This window comes from Mastigoproctus giganteus, chromosome 3 (genome assembly GCF_048544385.1).
Source record: "Mastigoproctus giganteus isolate SK-2022 chromosome 3, ASM4854438v1, whole genome shotgun sequence".
In the NCBI taxonomy this organism is placed as follows: domain Eukaryota; kingdom Metazoa; phylum Arthropoda; class Arachnida; order Uropygi; family Thelyphonidae; genus Mastigoproctus; species Mastigoproctus giganteus.
Genome location: NC_143577.1, coordinates 183,454,605 through 183,467,770, shown reverse-complemented (window position 1 = coordinate 183,467,770; position 13,166 = coordinate 183,454,605). Strand labels below are relative to the sequence as shown.

Below are 13,166 nucleotides of genomic sequence, written 5' to 3'. Positions count from 1 at the left end.
TGTGGACAGGAGGAATCGTGGGAGCTCCTCATACACGACTGTGAAATCTATGAAGACCTGCGATGCCAGCTGGTCACAAGGATCCACTCCCTACTCCGAAACAAGGAACATCTAATATTACAGGAAGAAGAATACTACAGGGCATTTGCACAATTACCTCTTTTCACGACAAAGATCCCTGCCCCCTCCATAACAACTAGTGATCTTCCGACTCTGGCCGACACCCCAACACTAAATGGCGACTGAATTGCACAGCCGTGTGACAACAGTAGCCTACAAAGACCAGGAACAGATAACCATGGCGCAGCAAGCCCAAGGATTCCAAACTAAAAACTCCTGGAAGACTCTGTCCCATGACTCACGAACGGAACCGGACAAGGCAACTGCAGCATTCCATCTGATTGCCAGTCCCTGGACCCCCGTACCAGACACTCACTAACTGCAAACTCAACCACTGAACATCGACATGCAAACTGTAACTGTCAGTGAACTCCAACAAACTTAACAGAACAAGGATTCTCAAAGGAGTGGACCCCTGTCTTCAACACGACACTGAACTGAAACCACGAAATGTGACCAACAAATCAATAAGACAGAGAAATGACCGTACACTGACTGGACCTGGGTGTCACAAATTTAACACCAAACAGAACAGTAACAGTGTCTTATCTTCTTTTTTTGACACAAATAGGTTCTAGCCACAGAAATATCTCAGGAAAATAGGTGGCAGGACCTGCCAGAGTACTAATCTAAAAATAACTGGTGTACCTGGTCTGCTTCCACGGGGCTTAGTGTGGGCAACGTTGGGCCTGAGCAGGGGTTCAGTGGCTAAATGGTCAGATGAACAACGGTACACGACACTACACCCCACAATATCCATACATTTTTAAATCTCTGGCCTTTACAGCATACTGTAACACACGACAATGTATACTGCGCGGAGATGGGGGAAAGCCCTGGTGCCATTAGACCCTAAACACACTTTACACACTTCATTCAATGCCTCCTGTGGTCTTCTGTCAAAAGGATATCAGAAGGATTTTGACGAATCTCGATGCTAAGAAAGCTCCAGATCCTGATGGTATTTCTCCTCTTGTTCTCAAAACCTGTGCTCCTGAACCTAATCCTGTTCTTTGCCTCCTTTTTTCACTTTCTTATTTCCAACTATTACTTAGGTAGTGGTTCTACCCTTCCTTTACAAATTCACACTTACCACCTTGCATCAGTAGGTTCTTACTACAAATCGCCTATCAAATCAATTACTACTTATCACCTTTCATCGGTAGCCTACTACAAATCACTTATTTCAATGAAATCAATTTCTATTTTCATCACCTTACGTCAGTAGTACTTACTATAAACCATCTATTTCTATCAAATCGCCTATCACAATTATTGGCGCCTCCGTAGCCAGATGGGAAGGAGCAGCAGTGCGTAGCACACGCTTCTTGATTAGACCGGGGTTCGACCCCGTCACCACCAAATACGGAGGATGCGGAAAGGTCAGGGAATGACCACCGCATATCCCGGAGCAATATGGCCTTAGTTGCTAATGCTCCTTAAAAAAAAAAAAAAAAAAAACCCAAAGCAAACATCAATTATTATACCTCACCCACAAGCATCTTTGTTACTTCCCTGTTCTGATACAGGATAAGGTTCCCCCTTTTCTCTCAAGGTTTCCTCTTTTTTCGCACATTAACTCCTTAATTTTATCTGTTAAACATTATCTAAAAAAGTATATGTTACCACGTTCTTTTTCTACTATGCCTATGATTAATGTCACTATTAATGCCCTTATTTATTTTTTCTTCTTTACCTCTTTAGTACCCTTACATCATTTCATGGTCATTAACTTAATTGTACATTACGAAAAGAATTCCTTTGAAAGAACTATCAAACAGTATATCAAACTATCTCACAGAGTTCAGTCTATAAGTCTACTTATAAGTTTGGGATTCAATAAAACTGGAATGCACTTACGTTCCGAATTGGCACGCTACTTTCAACTCTTTTGCACTCTGGTTTTCCTTCGTGGCAGGCAGGCTCCTCACATCCGTTTCAAATCTTTCTGGTGGTCTATCTCTTCTTTGGGGGCTCTTGGACTGGACACTATCATCCACGTAGATTTCTCGACCCACGTGCTGCATACCTGGCTCATTCGCGACGGCCGGATCTAGACACATCTATAGTTTCATACGTGAAATTTCTTCAGAAATACAGCATGTGATTACGTTGCTAGACACGTCGACCACCTGACGACCGGACTCTCTCCACTTTTACTTTCACACTTCTCTCTGTTTCCGAACTCCAACCCTAAAACTCCTTATCTCCTCTCCATCTTTTTTTTTTTTTTTTTTTTTTTTCTCTCCTCTTCATCTTACTTCCACGATTTCTGAACTCGAACTCTAAAAGACTAACTCACCCTCTCACTCAAAAACTTTCCGAACTCTCTTCCCAACACTTTCCTCAACAGTTTGGAACGTCTCCCACAGGACTCTCAACCAATCCCAATGATATACTTAGTTTCTCCCTCTTTACTATTTGCTAAAAAAAAAAAAAAAAAAAAAATCTTGGCATAATCGTTTCCCTCTTGCAACAAACAAAACTCCTCTCGTGCAATTTTGCTTGTTTTCCTGTTTATTTCGCACACCAGTATTATAACTCTTTCATTTTTGCCGAGCGCCTCCAAAAGTAGTTATTTTCGTGTTTACACTTTCTTTGCTAAATGTCGCCAACTTACCTAAAATCGTCACATTGGCGCGGTCTTTCCTACACGAACTCCAGACTGTCCCACATATTTCTGTTTCCGTCCAGCTTTCGACATAGATCAAAACATCCTTTAATACCTGTATCTAACGGTCCCATTGTTTTTTGCTTGTTTGCAAATTGCCACTCTTTCCATAGTACGGGCTACTGCTTTTCTTTAATCTCAGTTCATTCTCCTTGTGCTGCGTATTATATCTTGTTTCCATTTAACTGTTATTTATTTCACACAATTATAACCTCCCTATTTCTAATGCATATTTTTTAAACGTTAACATATACCATACAAACTTAATATTCAAAACTTCATATTTACCATATGAAGGGGGGGGAGCTTTCTTTCAAAGTGAGCATATTGGGTGTTATTGGTTGCCCATCCCTGCTTTAAATAATGCCAGAATAACTCCCCCGCTCCTAAATGCAGCATTTACAAAACATGATTGGTGCATAAAATTCTGAATGATCCTTGCAATTCTGTTTTCCTTCTCTGTTTCCGGTAAGAAGCTGCAGACTTATTTTTGAATTGTCACCACCATTACCACTTGTCAGCAAATTAACTGGGTCTAAAGCAGTGTAATTCTACAGAAGAATCAACTTTAAATGCTTTTAAATGACTCTCCTACCGCTACACTTTCCCCTCCCCAGTAATCTCATTTCCTTTACTGTCGAAGAACATGCTTTTGCATCGTTTAGGGTAGTTAGATGGTAAACAAACTAATTAGATGGCGGGGCAAATTAAAATTGTCGCTGACACGGACTACCGGAGAATTGCGGAGACGACTGGCTGCTGTAATAATTCTATTTTGCCTACTAACATCTCAAACTGCCTTTTTTTAATATTTACTCTCCCCTTTTTTAAATCTAATTTAACATTAAGGGACAGTAATAACCTACTACACTATATTTTAAGATATATTTAAATTTATTGAGAGCCAGAACACGGTGTTGGTGTTGCCAGAGAATGGATTGACACAAAGTTTCTATTATAGGGGGTCCCTGGTATCCGAGTATTCATTATCCGAGTCCCCGCAGTTACGAGGATTTGAAAATTAAAGCTTTTTCCCTTAAGAAAGACCAAGAACTTGAATATTTTTTGAGAACGGTCTTCTTCATGATCGTGCAACAAATGTTAAGCGCGAAGTTAGACCTAACTAAATGCTACGACATAATTTTATCTGAAAAAATACGACAACAAAAAAAAAAAAAAAAACACGAACCACTGTGGAGTCATTCTTTATTCGTACACCTGAAAAATAGTGTAACTTCAATAAACTTTACTTAACCTTACATTGTGTAACATATTATAATAAAAAAAAAAAAATGTCTAATAAAATAATTTTCCCATTTTTTACCATGTACAAGTACATAATAAACGTTACTATATAATATCGTTGTAGATACACCATATCTACTCATCCTTTACAACGAGTTGCCCATGTATTGCACTACCTCGAATAAGTAACTTTCTTATCTCTGGGTATTTTTGCCCTAAATACCAGTAGATTTATGGGAACCCAACTTCTTGGTATTTCTCTTTTAAAATTGAGTCATTCTGTAGATCAATTAGTTCCATTTGTATGGAAATGGACCTCTCTCGAAATTAAAAGAAAAAGGACCCGCGAAAAGAGAAAAATATTCTGGTGCTCCTTGAAATCTTCAAAGCGCCTATGAAATTCGTCTTTAATCTTTTCTATTCTGTCACAATATTTTGAAAAGGTATGACTTTGACTCTGATTTTTTCAACTGTTCACACACAGAAAAATAAGTCAGAGTACTGTACTCTCAATTTATTTTGCCACACAATCAACTTTTTTTGAAAACTAGCCAGTGCATCGTGCATGTCTGTTATCATCTAATCTTTCCCTTGTAGTTTGATGTTTAGATCTTTTAGGTCAGCCATTCTGAACGGAGGCCATACGACACAGCACATTTAAAGGGGGCCACAGACTGAAAACTGTAATAAGGAAACTGACCGGATTAAACATTTTTAGAGGGAGGAAAAAGTCTTTGCTGCTAGGATAATTTTTTCCTTCTTCAAATTTTAGGTAGGGGGCACTCTGGGACACCATCGTTTCCGTTCTTTCTCATAACGAGCATGGAGGAAAACTCGTTGGTGCTAAGGAGGACATATTTTATCTGGCAGATATGTTTGACAAACTTAATTTATTAAACAAGATCTTACAGGATAAACACAGTAACCTCATAGGTAGTAAGGAAGGCATTGTTTCTTTCCTTAAAAAGCTTGAATTCTTTTGGAACAATATCAGACGCCTCGAATTTTTACAATTTCCAAACCTGAACACGATCGCAGACTCACTGAAGGACGATGACATTACAGTACTGTTTATGTGAAACATCTAAAGCAAATACAAGCGGATCTGCAGGAAAGATTTAATTACCCGTTAAACCTCAGTATCCCTTATTGGATTTTCGATCCATTTGGGGAACAACCCACCGATGTTGAGGAAAAAATTCAAGAGAGTTTAATTGATCTTCAGAGTGATATAATTGCACGCCGTAAGTTCAATCAATTTAAAAAAGATTTTGTGTCGAGTAAGGTTTTGCATTTGTCGAGCTTCTGGTCTTGCGTGTGCTCCTGTTGTGGTTTGTCTGTACCATTGCGGCGTTTTCAAGCCGACTGATCTGCATGTGTAGACTGAAAATCTGGAATTATTATTGCCTCTACTCCCCCCCCCCCATACACACAATTCTCCCTTTGAGATTGAACGATTACAACTCTTAACTTTGCAGATAGTACAAGTGGCGAACAGGGGCGGCTCGTTGGTAGGCACTGCGGAATCCCAGCTTTTTAAATCTAAATATACAGTCAACGGAGTTATATGAAATTTTGTGAAGAACAATGCAACGCAATGATATTTTTATTAACAGGTCACTCATATAGTATACTCATCCTCTATTTCCAATAATCATTTAAATAATAAGCGAATTTAGACTAAGGCGCATTTAGGGCTAGAGCCTCAAGCTGCGAACAAATTTAGACTATGTATATAAAGTGCTTAGCATCATAATACACAGCCATTTCTGAATAAACAGAAAATTAAGGTGGCATCGTTTTAGGTTATATCTCATATTGTGAATGCCTTCACAACGAGTTGCCATGATATTGCACTACTTCGAATAAGTAACGCTTCACCTAAGGAGAAGACTAGTGTTACTTATTCTCAGATAGGTACCACCACCCAGACAGCACTGTTTCAGGGCTATTTGGCCCTTCGTCAGTGAGTGGGTAGGTACCCAAGTGATGCAATGATGGCAAAAACAGTTATGAAGTATAACTCCACAATATGAGAGATGCCTGATGGTGTATGATGTATTTAGACTAAGGCGCATTTAGGGCTAGAGCCTCAAGCTGCGAACAAATTTAGACTATGTATATAAAGTGCTTAGCATCATAATACACAGCCATTTCTGAATAAACAGAAAATTTTTAAGGTGGCATCGTTTTAGGTTATATCTCATATTGTGAATGCCTTCACAACGAGTTGCCATGATATTGCACTACTTCGAATAAGTAACGCTTCACCTAAGGAGAAGACTAGTGTTACTTATTCTCAGATAGGTACCACCTATCTGAGAATAAGTATTATGATGCTAAGCACTTTATATACATAGTCTAAATTTGTTCGCAGCTTGAGGCTCTAGCCCTAAATGCGCCTTAGTCTAAATACACCATACACCATCAGGCATCTCTCATATTGTGGAGTTATACTTCATAACTGTTTTTGCCATCATTGCATCACTTGGGTACCTACCCACTCACTGACGAAGGGCCAAATAGCCCTGAAACAGTGCTGCTGGGGGGAGCTTGATGATGTCCGGAGTTTCCGAGAATAGGTAACAACAGCCTTCTCCACTGGGGAAGCGTTGCCTATTCGAGGAGTTTATGAGTTTTTGAGTGGTGTGAGTTGAAGGAGTTACTGTCCCTTTCATTCTTCTACACTGTTTCTTTTCCTCTTCCACTCCTACTATAACTTTCCCTCTACCTTTTTTGCTTTTCTAAGTCTAATAGGGACAAGTGGATATTCGAGTAGATATTCACATACATACATCAAATAGCCCTGAAACAGTGCTGTCTGGGTGGTGGTACCTATCTGAGAATAAGTAACACTAGTCTTCTCCTTAGGTAAAGCGTTACTTATTCGAAGTAGTGCAATATCATGGCAACTCGTTGTGAAGGCATTCACAATATGAGATATAACCTAAAACGATGCCACCTTAATTTTCTGTTTATTCAGAAATGGCTGTGTATTATGATGCTAAGCACTTTATATACATAGCCTAAATTTGTTCGCAGCTTGAGGCTCTAGCCCTAAATGCGCCTTAGTCTAAATACATCATACACCATCAGGCATCTCTCATATTGTGGAGTTATACTTCATAACTGTTTTTGCCATCATTGCATCACTTGGGTACCTACCCACTCACTGACGAAGGGCCAAATAGCCCTGAAACAGTGCTGTCTGGGTGGTGGTACCTATCTGAGAATAAGTAACACTAGTCTTCTCCTTAGGTGAAGCGTTACTTATTCGAAGTAGTGCAATATCATGGCAACTCGTTGTGAAGGCATTCACAATATGAGATATAACCTAAAACGATGCCACCTTAAAAATTTTCTGTTTATTCAGAAATGGCTGTGTATTATGATGCTAAGCACTTTATATACATAATAAGCGAATAAAAACACGAAATCGTTTTCAACTTTGAAGTTTAACTGTTGGTGGAACTGTGCGCCACACAATTCCACATTTCGGCCACAGTGGGTGTGAGTCAATGCCTAGTTGGCAGGTTGCCAATACGCATTTTTTTTTTTTTTTAAAGAGGTGATAAAACGAGTCAAATGAACTGCAGAGCGAGCGGTGCCGATTTGAACAGTGAACCAAACTTGAATGGAAAAAAGTTAATCTATTTTCAACAAATAAAAACTGAAGAATGGATTTTATTTTTAAATAAAATTTTGAGATTGTCCAAGTCTGTTAATAGTAAGTGTCCAGTTAATGTTTTGTAGTATTTTTAACTTTATTATTATTACTACCATCTACGTCTACATGTCTTATAACCAAGGCATTTAATGTAACTTTAAGAAGGAACACCCCCATACATCAGAGTCACGAGCCTCCACTGGTGGCGAACCCGCTGTGTTATCGCAGACTATGCAGTTCTCATTTCAGTTTACAAGTCAGTGCAGTTCACTATTTAATTGCACTGGAAATCAGTTTGTTACATTTCTTCTCGAATTTTTAGGAGAAAACATGGTTTTAAGAGAACAGAACTACACTGTTGCAGCCGTTAATTGATGATACGATAAGCTAGACTATAAACAGTTTATTTTTCTGTTCACTTTTTATCAGCCTTTTATATATTAAAGAAATTTCCGAAATAAACATCCCTTTCAATTTCAAATAAACTACAGTGGTATTATAATGGCTTGCTTACTAGTTCAGGCTTGAATATGAAAAACAACTGTGACCAAACTGGGTTTCATGTCCGATAACTTCGGTAGCATACGAGATCTACGTCTGCGTCAATCTAGCTCTTTGCTTGGGTTCAATAGCTTAAGTTTCATGCTGTTTTGAGGAAGCAAACATCACGATGATATTTTTCCCGTTTTGGGTACATGTTTACTCTTGACCATCTATCAGAAAGTGGTAACAGTGCTAGGTTTCAGTTACAGTCAATGAGAAGCAGATCCCTCGGTTTTCCATCAAAATTTGATACTTGTCTCTTTCATTGAACAGATGGCCCCGGTAGCTATGTTATCAAGAGCGCAAGGCTGTAATGAATGGAGTGTGCTGGGTTCCAGACCAGCTGTCCGCAGTCGTGGATTTCCTCCTCAGTATCTTGAGTTAATTAGTCTCAAAGCTAGGTGCTATTAGGAAGTCAAATCTAAGGAGCCTGACTAGAAATGCATTCGAAATAAATAAATTGAACAGATTCGCCTTTGAGTTCTTATCTGCTGTTTTACATCAGTTCGAGTTTCTCCTTTTGAGAAGTTTAGCTGTTTAACAAAATGCATTCTACGGCGAATTCTAATGTAGAATGCATTGACGATAGCGCCTGTATTTCAAAATCTGAATAAACTGTTTGTAAGCATTCCATTAGGTTTTACGAGTTCGTGGAAAACAGTTTTCTAACAGTACATATATCGCTACTGTAAATATGATAAAAATAAACTATCACCTGCAGTTCATTCTTTCTATTTGTTAACGCAAAATTTTAAACTCGCCAAATCACATTTAAACATAAGCATTCTTTTTTCTAAAAATAGAATTTTAAATCTTATTGAAATTTTGCAAAGAAAGCATTGGAATCCCGAATAATGAGTTTAATAAAACTCAATTTTTGTAGTTAAAATTGTTATTCTGAGAATGTTTGTATGCATTGAATTACTCATGGTTTGCATGCTTTTATAGTTTTACAGTGGCCACATCACAAGAAAACTGGCTTCTGTCGCCAAAACAAGCTGCCATGTACACTGGATCATCACCATCTGCCCACGACTTCCTGGAATCTTTGTTTTACTTCTTAGGCTTGACCATTAAGCATGGGGGGGGGGTCATACCGGAGGTAGTATTGCGATTTCCTTCTCCTTCCACGTGCACTAATGCTTCCGGAATGATAAGCAATCACCAGACACGTCAAAATGACGCTGGATATATTTGCATAGCTCTAAGCAGTTAATTGATTAAGTGTTGTTTTTTCTGAAAATGCGATGAAGAAAGAGAATGGAAGATAATTGTACGCGGTGATTGAAATACAGTATCGTACAGTCGCAGTTATTCGAATTTTAATTATTCGCCTTATAGTATCGCTCATATTTTTGTTTCTGTCTCGTAAATAAATTGGTTATGGTATTGGTTTGCGATACCAGATTTTAAATCTTGACGTTCTGTGTATATATTTTTCTGTTAAGCTATGAAGCACACATTTTGTCGTAGACATTACAATATGTTCAAGTTGCCTCCAGTTTTAAGAATTAAGTTGACTAATTTTTCTTGGACGTCGACGTTTCACGGCATACTATACTGTATTTAGCAAGATTATTCCTTCATCATGCATTCCGCTTGCGAATTAAAGAAAATCATTCAGACATTTGTAAAAAAAAAAAAAATACATTGTGGGACTGCCATGTGGGATCAGAGGAATTTACAAGTTAGAGGCTATAAGAATATTTAATGGTGTCGCATGGTTCGAACATGATGCTTGATGTAGCTGTATTTTGATCCACGGTTGTGCACAAATAAATTTTCTGTTTATACTCCGAGATGACCACATAACACAGAGGCATTTGTAACCGCAGTAAAGCGAATTACACTGCACAAGGATTTCACCATCTTTTATGGCATCACCTGGATTTGAATATGCGTAGCGTGAGTAACTGTGTACATGACAACTCGGCACGGTCGCTCCTGAAACGAATTCCTTTAACGCTTGATGATTTAGTAGCGTGTAAAGACAACAGTAAAAAGCATTTTGTTAATTCTATGCTTTAATCACTTGAGTCTTGGCTGAGCAACAAGGAGCTTTTATTTTTTATTGCGCTAAGCAATAGTTTTTACATGCACGATACGGTAAATGCATCGTACGTGAATTCAGAAAAATAAAGGTTAGCGGTAACAGCTTTGTAACGACAAGCATTTTGAAATGCTATAATTAATCTTATTTATTAATAACCTTGCCAAAAAACTTTCAAACTTATTTTAAACAAGTTATTTCATAGATATGAATAAAAAGAGCAGAAATCGAGGAATATAAAATGAACTTTTGGTTAATGATTTTGCGAGATAAAAATGACCTTTCAGAATATATAGCCATACCGCTGTAAAGTTGTATGATTATATTATATTATTCTACAGAATACTGAAGGACTACAGAATAATGCTCCTTTCACGAAATATGCTAGTTAGTTACAGTTCAGTGGTATATCGAGGGAACTAAGCGTTTCATTAATTAATATAGTTAAACGTGTTTTAAAATTTATGGATAACATTTCATGCTATCCATTCAGTACAAATAAATTTTCTATTTATACTGTGGGACGGCTACATAGGTCAGAGCTACCGCGGACGTTTTGTTTTCACACATAAGATTCATTATGTTATTTTGCAATTAATCGTTGTTAAGGACATACAGGAGTTTTTGAAATGCATATTGAATAGGAAACAAAAATCAAATAGTAGAAGGGGTTTCAGGTTTATTTCCATCAATACGGGTTTTCAGAATGCTTTCCATAATTCAGTGCACACATGCAACACAGATACTAATCACGGACCAAGGTGTGGCCTGACCATTGCCTTATACAAAGGGATTATCACCTGCTCTGGCAGCCCGTCTGCACTGCTCAGATAACTTCATATCTGACTGCACAATTACCCCAGGTCTTTTTCATTCTTCACCTCCCTGAGTGTAGTACCACACAGTTGGTACGTTTCTCTTGGGTTACTGTTGCCCATATGCAGTACTTTGCATTTGTCAATGTTAAATTTCAGTTGCCACTTCTCAGCCCATCTGCCTAACTTTTCTAGATCATGTTGCAGTAGTATACTGTCTTTTCTGTCATTAACAACTCTGCCAACCTTTGTATCATCTGCAAACTTGGACATAAAGCGTGATATACCTTCAGCGATAAATACACAAAACAACAGTGTGCCCAGCACCGAACTCTGGGGGACTCCACTAGTAACATTAGTCCACGTAGAGCAGTGTCCATTTATCTAGATATTCATATAGTGAGAATATCTTATGATTTAAACATAATAAATGTAAGTGCAGGCTGAGCAAAACTGTTCTCAGAATTTTACGAAGTGGCAGATATACTTGAACAAATACGAAAATGATAAGAGGGCTTATATAATTAATTGTTCTGAAAGATTTTTAACCGTAATTCTATAGTAAAAAAAAAAAAAATCGCGCCTTGTTATCCAATCTTGACCTCTGGTTATTCTGTAACACTCTGTGCTTATATAACATCTCACCCACACACACAGAATTAACACGATTTGATTAGCACGTTTATTATATGCAAAAACTCTTTATTATTTTAAAAGATAATTGGAATCTAGAATCTAAATCAAGTCGGAAAGAATCTAAGGTTTTGAACACCGGTTACTGTTTCTCCATCAATATTTTCCTCTCGCTTTTCTGAATTGTTTAAGTTGTTAGGCCTCGCATCCCTCATTTTCGTGCCAGTGGGATAACTCTTTTTGCTGAAATTGGATGTATCTAAAAAACACTCAAGATGTAATGTGTTTTTTTACTTTTTTTTTTTAATGGTTAAGAATTTGTGTTCGTCATAGCTGTATCAGGTAGTGGTCGTGCCACACCCGATAGAGCCCCTGTTGCCAAGCGACTTCTCTGAACTACTTTCACTGCGATTTTCTAAAAACCGAATTGTATTTTTTTTATGTTCCTGTTTTTAAGAAACATTTTTATTTAATAGTAGCTTGTTTCCAAAGAACTAGAAGAAAGCAAGAAGGAAAGTAGCAGTTCTTTATTTTTCATAGTTTTATTACTAACGCCTACTAATCTTCGCTTTGTCACACCAGGCACTTCTCGTGACGGCTCCGGAACCCTGGCAGAAAAGTTAATCTGCCAAGGGCTAAAATGAGCTAACATGGATCACGAAGAAAGTTATCCATCACTTGAACTTCTGGGCTCAACTTCAAGAACCACCAAACCGACTTTGACACATCCCATCCATAGACAAAGAACAGAAGTATACCAGAAGGAATCGCACTTTTCCTAATAATACATTCTCAAACATGCCGATCGATAGGTTCACTCTGTCCATTTCTTATTCAGAATTAAGAATGTTGCTGGATCACAAAATGATGAAAAGACTCCGCTCTAGAGATTCTCTTATAGAGACCATGAATTATAGACACTGAAACTTTATTCAGAATATCAGACATTGCTGGTATTCTTGTCACAGTTTCTCCACATGCCACCCTAAATACCTCTAAAATCGTCCTGTTTGAATGGGACTTGACGTTTCCGAAGAAGAATTAGTCCAAGTACTAAAAGAACAAGTACAGGCAAAGAGAATTAAAATCAAGAAAAGTGGTGAACTTGTACCTACACGCAGTGTTATACTGACCTTTTATACACCAACCCTTCCAGCTACTGTTAAGGTTGCATATACGACCTTATATCCCTAATCCTGTTAGGTGCTTCAAGTGCCAAAAGTTTTGCCATGCTGAAACAGTGTACAGTATAGTGGGGACACAGTTCGCCCCCAGCTGTGGATCCAAGGAATATACACACAGACTGCATAGCACAAACACGTGTGTCCAAATTATAAGTGTAAACATCCAGTTTATTTGAAAGTCTGCGAAACCTGGAAAACAGGTAAGAAAATACAAGTGTATAAAATAGAACATAAAGTG

The 13,166-nt window shown here is 38.0% G+C and overlaps 1 protein-coding gene across 1 annotated transcript in view; it reads left to right on the top strand.

Moving 5' to 3' along the window:
* The window catches only part of spri (Src homology 2 domain-containing protein sprint), a 560,442-nt gene that overhangs the window by 98,852 nt on the left and 448,424 nt on the right, over nucleotides 1-13,166 (top strand). The gene's annotated exons all lie outside the window — the stretch shown is intronic.